The sequence below is a fragment of the Panthera leo genome, chromosome B3, assembly GCF_018350215.1.
Source record: "Panthera leo isolate Ple1 chromosome B3, P.leo_Ple1_pat1.1, whole genome shotgun sequence".
NCBI lineage: Eukaryota > Metazoa > Chordata > Mammalia > Carnivora > Felidae > Panthera > Panthera leo.
In genome coordinates this window covers 145190437-145198175 of record NC_056684.1, presented here as the reverse complement: position 1 = coordinate 145198175, position 7739 = coordinate 145190437, and the positions used below count along the sequence as shown (strand labels likewise).

The window sequence follows — 7739 nt, the reverse complement described above, 5'->3', positions numbered from 1 at the left end:
CTGATCCCCCGTAATCGGCACGCAGAGGCACAGGGGTGAGGCCATTGGCCCAAGGTGGCACCACTGGGCCCTGAGGCTAGCCCCCGACCCCCCACACCGGGAGCCAGAGTCCCTGGGCCCCTGGCACGGCCTCCAGCATGACCGCCAACCCCTCGCTCTGAGAGAAGTGCGTGAATGAGCTCCTCCTCCCCTCCCCTAGGACCGTGAACCTGGCAACAGGCCGCCGTGTGCCCAGGCCACGTCCTGGGGGTGGGGGGGTCACTGCAGGGCGGGGCACAGCCATCCTGCACCCAGCGGGCATTTCGTGTTCCCCACACGCGTGGCGAGGCTCCTGGGGACAGGTCCCGGGCGTCCGTCTGGGGTCATCTCACCCGTTCAAAGGGTCTCCTTCAGCATCTATGTTGGTGAAAAATTCGCGTTTTCTTTTATCTGAAAATGTCTTTCACTTTCATTCTCGAAGAACAGTTTTTCTGTTTATAGGATTTTTTTTTCCCTTTTAGTACATTAAAAATATCTCCCGCTGCCTCTGGCTCTGTTCATTTCTCACGAGAAGCGAGCATTTACCCAACTTATCGCTCCCCCGAGTGCCGTGTCGCTTCTGGGCAGCTGCTTCCAAAAGTTTCTCTTTGTCCTGCTCTCCGGCTGTAACGGGCTTTGACATCATTTCCCTGACTTGGACTGACCGGGGTTTCCTGAGCTCGTGAAATCTGTGAAATCGGTGTCTTCATTCAAATTCAGGCAATTTTCAACCACAATTTCCTTAAAAATAATTAAAATGTAGGGGCTCCTGGTGTCTCAGTCGGTTAAGTGTCTGACTTTGGCTGAGGTCATGATCTCACAGTTCATGGGTTCGAGCCCCGCGTCAGGCTCTGTGCTGACGGCTCGGAGCCTGGAGCCCGCTTCGGATTCTGTGTCTCCCTGTCCCCCCGCCCCTCCCCCCTTCACTCTGTATCTCTCTCTCTCAAAAACAAATATTAAATTTTTTTTTAAATAATTAAAATGTAAACATTTCTGCTCTCTGTTCCCTCCTTTCTGAGCACACGAATATCACACGTGTCAGATTTATTCCATGGGTCTTGGAAACACTGTTTTTTATTGGGTTCCCCCCGCCTTTTTTTCCCCTCTTCTTCAAATTAGACAATTTCTGTTGCTCTCTCTTGAAGTTCGCTCTTTCCTTCGCTGTTTCCATTCTGGTATTGAGCCCATCCCATGAACTTCCATTTTGGATTTATATTTTTCAGTTCTAGAATTTCCACTTAGCTCTTTCTATCAATTTCTATTTTCTACCACAATATCCAATCTTTTTATTTGTTATGAACATATTTTCTTTTATTTCATTGGGCACAGTCATTATAACAGCTTTGAAATCCTTCTCTGCTTAGTTCAACGTCTTAGTCACCTTGGGGTTAGTCTTTATGATTGTCTTTTTTTTTTTTTTTTTTTTTGAGAACAAGCCACATTTTCTCCTTTCCTCTTACCCAAAAATGTTGGATTGCATCCTGGGTTTTGTAGACATTCCACTGTTGGACCTCAAGACTGAAATGCATTGGTATTCATTATTTTAACAGGCAATTCATCTGGGGTGATTCAAACTAGAAGATGTCCCTCTAGGGTGGATCCCACATGGCCGTGGCTGGGCTGCTTGGGGTCCGCCCTGCCTGAGTGTGGTTCAAGAGCCGTCCGGAGACAACACGGGGGTTTATACACACGTCTTCGGACCCACCCCTTTCTGGGATTGTCTCTTACCTTTCTGTGGTTGAGGCTGCCTTAGACTCAGTTCTCTGGTTTTCAAGCCATGAATACTGCACACTTTTTGTTGGACTTTGGACGATGTTTGTGACCTGCGTGGTGTGAACTCGGGGCTGCCCTCAGGCCAGAAGCTGTTAAAATGGGAACGTTCCTCAGTTCTGGTCCTTTCTCCTAAAGGCTGACTCCTGCCTGTTGTTCTCCCGTGACTTCAGCTACTCGCTCTAGTATCTGTTTGGTCCAGTGTTTATATTTGTTGCCTCTGGGAGAGTCGGCCTGATAGGAACTTACCTGGCTGCTACCAGAGTCAGAGCTCTGAGGCTTAAGTCTAGGCTCCCCGATCGAGCCCAGCAGCCTTCCCCCAGGGCTAATCTAGTCCTCCTACTGAGATCCTGGCCCTTCTGGAATCTCTCTGAATGCCTTGCGTGTTGCTAAGACTGAATCGTGTCTCCCACAACATCTGGAGGTTGAAGCCCCCGTGTGGCTGGACCTGGGGAGAGAGTTTTCAGGAGCTTAAATGAGGGCGTAAGGGTGGGGCCCTGATCCTACAGGACGGTGACCTTACAGAAGAGGAGAGTGTTTCTCTCCCCACCTGCCACGTGAGGAGCCAGTGAGAAGGCGTCTGCAAGCGGGAGGAGCCCTCAGCTGAGCCCGACCACACCAGCACCCGGAGGTGGGGCTCCCGGCCCCCAGAGCTACGAGGAGCAGAGGTCCATCGTCTAAGCCACACGGTCTGCGGCGTTTCGTTCCGGCAGCCCAAGCCGGTTAATGCCGGTGTCGGAAAGGTTTTCCCTCTCCGGCTGCTCAGAACTGACACGTGTCCGGAGAGATTTCTAGAGCTGTTCCGTGGACAGCCCCTCCTCTGTGGCCCTCTTCCCCACAACACCCCAGCCTCTCAGCCTCCCCAGCCCCTCAGCCTCCCCAGCCCCAGTCCGTACCTCCTCACCTCGGCGGACGGCTTCCCAGCGGAAAATGGGGCTCCCCTCCCGCCTCCCTCCCCAGGGGCCCTGCGCTGCCCGGTGCCCGATGTCTGTAAACGCTCGCTTTATGCCCTTTGGTTGGTTTGCGGCTGTTAATGGCAAAGTCCCTTCGGCTTCACTGAACCTCGAGCGTGACGCGCGCGCCCACGGAACACGGACACGATGTCAGATGGCTCGCGCAGGTAGCGCACAGACAGAGCCCACCGGTGGCCGGAACCCGCCCGGAAAAGGACACCCCGCCCCCCCCCCCCCCACACGCTGCAGGCGCCCATGTCCCGGCTTCGAAGGCGGGCACTGTGTTCACTTCCAGCACCACTGACCAGTGTCCGTGGCTTTGACGTTCGTGGAATGGGGTCCTCGCGTCCGGCCTCTCACCCGCTCTGTTGCTGAACTTCCAACATGCTGCTGCATAGAGCGAGGTAGCCACTGGCATGAATGGTTTCCGGCCTTCCGCTGGACGGGTGCCCGGCCTGGGCGCGTGCTCACCCCACCGCGGGCTTTGTGGTTACTTCTGGACTTTAGCCATTGAAAACTGCTGGAAACATTCTCATACGTGTCTTTTGGTAGAAACACGCGTGCGCTTCTGTCGGGTCCATACCCAAGGTCGTAGAATTTTCCCAAAGCTGCCCAGCATGTCACAGTCCTCCTCGCCAATGCTCAGCCCTTCCTCCCTCTCCTGGCGTCCGTCGGGGGAGGTGACATCACGTGACGTCAGGACTGCCTCTCCCTGCGAACTAGGAAAATCGAGCAATTCCCTTTTCACGTCCTTAGAGGACACTCAGGCACCCCTCTTGCGAAATGCCAGTTTAAATAGTTGGCTTGTTTTTTTTATTATTATTATTTTTTTAATGTTTATTTTGAGACAGAGAGAGACAGAGCTTGAGTGGGGGAGGGACAGAGAGAGAGGGAGACACAGAATCCGAAGCAGTTCCAGGCTCTGAGCCGTCAGCACAGAGCCCGATGCGGGGCTCGAACCCACGAGCCGCGAGATCATGACCCGAGCTGAAATCGGACGCTTAACCGACTGAGCCCCCCAGGCGCCCCAATAGTTGGCTTGTTTTTTCGTCCATTTGCTCACCCCTTTTTAAAATTGTTTGAGGGTTTTATGCGGTTGTAAATCTTTTGTCAAACGTGTATCGCAAATATCCCCCTGACTGATGTCTCTTAATTGTAATGTGGCCCAACTGATCAGTTACCTCCTTTATAGGTAGCGCTGTTTCGGTCCTGTTTAAATTTTCTTTTTGAGTCTTAAATCACGTCCACGCTGAGAGGATTCTGAATTACGATTCCTCCTTGCGACGTACCTCCTGTCCTTTGTTCTAGCAGCAAAGTGACAGGCAGACCTTTTATTTCTTCATATAAATCATTGATAAGAACGTTCGACAGCCCAGGACTGATGTCAGAGTCCTGCGGGAGCCCGCTGGAGCCCTCCCTCCAGGGTGACACGGGGCCATTAGCTAACTCCCTTTGTCTCTAATTCCCTGTAACAGACAAAATGCACCTAACAGTTCATCTGGGATGTACTTACCATTTCATCCTCAAGGATAACACAGCACATTTGGCAAATGCCGTGGAAATCACAACAATAACGGGCCCTCATCCGCCGGGCTAAGGACCATGACAAGAAAAGAAAATGAGGTTAGTCTCACACGATCGCCTCTTGGAAAACCCATGCAGTCAGAGGGCAGATCTAAGGGGGGCTTCCCAGCGACCTGAAGCTGGCTGGATTCTCCCCTCTTCTCTGGGACTAAATGTGCTCTGAGGTCTGATATTTTAAGAAACTGGCGGGGCCCTTCCAACCACAGAGCGGTCCCCTGACTGCGGAGGCCGGTTGCCTAGTAACCACCTCTGATGATGTCATCACCTCCAGCGGAGCCCGGTACGAGACCCAGGCAGTGAGGGTCCCCGGGAGGGTCTGCCCCCCTGGAAAGGAAGGAAAGGGTCACTGCGGATGCCAGCACAGGCCAGGGGGAGCTCCTGGGGGGGGGAGGCAGGGTGTGATCTAGGCTCAGGGCTGCATCAGCCCCAGCAGAGGCTCCGGGACACGGCCAGGAGGTAGGTGTGTGAGGGGTCGTGTGGGGGGGGTGGGAGGAGGGGCCGCCGCCCTGAAGTCTGGAAGAACGGAAGGGGGCCCCCAGGAGAGAACCCCCCCATGTGGCAAAGGAGAGATTCCCCCAAACAACAGAGCGGGCGACACCGAGCACCCCAGCTCGCTGGGACAGGCCCGAGGACCCCTGCGGCCCCGGGCCTGTTGTTAGAGTCTCCATCGCTCCCGGGGGCCCAGGGCGGGCCCTGAAGACGTGGTCTCTGTACCACGAGCACCAGGCTTGGGGCTCCAACTCCCACCGCCTCTGGGGTCCTGTGGCAGCTCCGAACAGGGCCTATCCCAGTCCTGATGGGCCCACAGGGAGAGAAACAGGTCACAGAGCTGCAGACGTGTCTGAGGGCCGGTGTCCGAGGCTGCAGACAGAAGGGCGCGGGCGGATGTGACCAGCAGCCCCGTCCACGGCGCCTCAGACAGACATCCGGGCCCCGGGCGGCGTGGCAGACCGCGGGAAGGGGTCAGACAGGAGACCCCTCGTGAGCAGGGCTGGACCCTGAAGCCCCATCCTGCGGGACTGCGAGCGGGGCGGCGGATCAGAGGGCCCCGGGCTCAAAATCATGCAAATAATCCAATTACTCCAGGCAATTTACTGATCCGGCAAATCGAAGGGGAATAATGGACATAAGTAAAGCCACGTCCCGCTTCCTAAGGGCTTCGCCTCCTGCTTCCCCACGCCCCTGGCTCCTTCCAGGCTCCCCCTGCACCCGTCCCCCGTCCTGCGAGGGGGACCCAGGCTCCCCCTGCACCCGTCCCCCGTCCTGCGAGGGGGACCCAGGCTCCCCCTGCACCCCGTCCCCCGTCCTGCGAGGGGGACCCAGGCTCCCCCTGCACCTGTCCCCCGTCCTGCGAGGGGGACCCAGGCTCCCCCTGCACCCCCGTCCCCCGTCCTGCGAGGGGGACCCAGGCTCCCCCTGCACCCCCGTCCCCCGTCCTGCGAGGGGGACCCAGGCTCCCCCTGCACCCCCGTCCCCCGTCCTGCGAGGGGGACCTCCTATCACCCCTGCTGAGCTGTGCCCACTTGTGTCACCTTACCCTGAGGCCTGAGTCTGCAGCCCGGCCCCCCCACCCTTCCTGAGCCCTCTCGCAGACACGCTGACCCGGGCCCTCCATCCACACACCCTCCTCTCTGCCAGCCGGTGTCCTTCACGTTTAGGGGGTGCGGCAGGCTGGTTCGTGGCCCCAAACGTCCTGACCCCTGTCACCTGTCAACGTAGGGCCGTCCATGGCGAAGTGAACCCTGGCTCAGTGTGGTCACAGGGCAGGAGGGGTGAGGACAGACGTGGCCGCTGGGTCTGCGGACGGACGGTGGGCCTCAGGCCAAGGATGCCTCCAGGAGCTGGAAAAGGTGTGGAAATGACTCCCCGGGGCCCTACCAGCGAGGCAGACCCTGCCCTCCAGACCGCAAGGCAGTCACGGGCTGTGGCTCCAGGGCAGAAAGTTTGCAACAACTCCTCACAGTGGCTGCAGGGACCTCGTACGGGACCAGCCGCCGTCCCTGCAGGACGCCTCCCCCCCACCCCCCACCCCCGCCAGCCCCCTGGCCCGCCGCTCTCCCCGGGGCTCCCTGCAGGGCCCGCCCGCGCCCCAACTCAGGACTCGGCTGGAGGACGGACGAGGAGAGGAGCGGCCGCGTCACGGCTCCCCGCTCAGGCCTTAACTGACAGCAGGAAAACACACATTTGCTGTGGTGACCTGTGCGGAGTTAGACGCTTGTGTTATTTTAATTAAGGCTTGTGACAGATGAATCTCAATAAAGCAGCTGTTCTGGACGATGCAGGTGTATAAATAAAGAAAACATTAGGAGGGGTGCCGGGCTCCCGGAGCTGCGGCAGACGTGTCGGCAACAAACCCTCAGAGGAAAGGGATCCATCCTGGCTGTCCGCAGGTGCGAGGGATCTAGGCCCAGGGGAGGACGGGAGCCCAGGGGAAGATGGGAGCCCAGGGGAGGACAGGGGCCCAGGGGAGGACGGAGCCCAGGGGAGGACGGGGCCCAGGGGAGGATGGGAGCCCAGGGGAGGACGGGGCCCAGGGGAGGATGGGAGCCCAGGGGAGGACGGGGCCCAGGTGAGGATGGGGCCCAGGGGAGGATGGGAGCCCAGGTGAGGACGGGGCCCAGGGGAGGACGGGAGCCCAGGGGAAGATGGGAGCCCAGGAGAGGACAGGGGCCCAGAGGAGGGCGGGGCCCAGGGGAGGATGGGGTCCCAGGTGAGGACGGGGCCCAGGGGAGGACGGGAGCCCAGGGGAAGATGGGAGCCCAGGAGAGGACAGGGGCCCAGGGGAGGACGGAGCCCAGGGGAGGATGGGGCCCAGGGGAGGACGGGGGCCCTGGGGAAGATGGGAGCCCAGGGGAGGACAGGGGCCCAGGGGAGGACGGGGCCCAGGTGAGGATGGGGCCCAGGGGAGGATGGGAGCCCAGGTGAGGATGAGGCCCAGGGCAGGCCGGGGGCCCAGGTGAGGACGGGGCCCAGGGGAGGATGGGGCCCAGGGGAGGATGGGGGCCCAGGTGAGGACGGGGCCCAGGGGAGGATGGGGCCCAGGGGAGGATGGGGGCCCAGGTGAGGACGGGGCCCAGGGGAGGACGGGAGCCCAGGGGAAGATGGGGCCCAGGGGAGGACGGGGCCCAGGGGAGGACGGGGGCCCAGGGGAGGACGGGCGCCCAGGTGAAGACGGGGCCCAGGGGAGGATCAGAGCCATGTGCAGGTACGGGGGCCTGTGTGAGGATCGGGGCCGCGTGCACCGTCAGGACCACGTCAGGGGTCGGGGCCGTGCCTGGAGGGGAGAGTGGGGGAGGGTGCAGGGCAGCCTGGCCTTGTCACCTGTGGCTCCGAGGCCTCAGCCCCAGCGAGAGCCCCGCTGTGGACGGGCGGGGGACGATCCGTGGGGAGGGGGGTCCCGCACGCCCAGCCCCT

The 7739-nt window shown here is 59.6% G+C and overlaps 2 long non-coding RNA genes across 2 annotated transcripts; both read right to left on the bottom strand.

Moving 5' to 3' along the window:
- Window positions 1–1453: 1453 nt before the first annotated feature.
- Window positions 1454–2084, bottom strand: LOC122221461. Its single transcript, XR_006203235.1, has 3 exons — window positions 2038–2084; window positions 1747–1880; window positions 1454–1536 (listed from the first exon to the last, which is right to left on the bottom strand). It is a non-coding gene; the product is annotated as an uncharacterized LOC122221461 (long non-coding RNA).
- A 1271-nt stretch (window positions 2085–3355) lies between these two features.
- Window positions 3356–4533, bottom strand: LOC122221460. Its single transcript, XR_006203234.1, has 4 exons — window positions 4439–4533; window positions 4255–4334; window positions 3923–4045; window positions 3356–3460 (listed from the first exon to the last, which is right to left on the bottom strand). It is a non-coding gene; the product is annotated as an uncharacterized LOC122221460 (long non-coding RNA).
- Between the last annotated feature and the right edge of the window lie 3206 nt (window positions 4534–7739).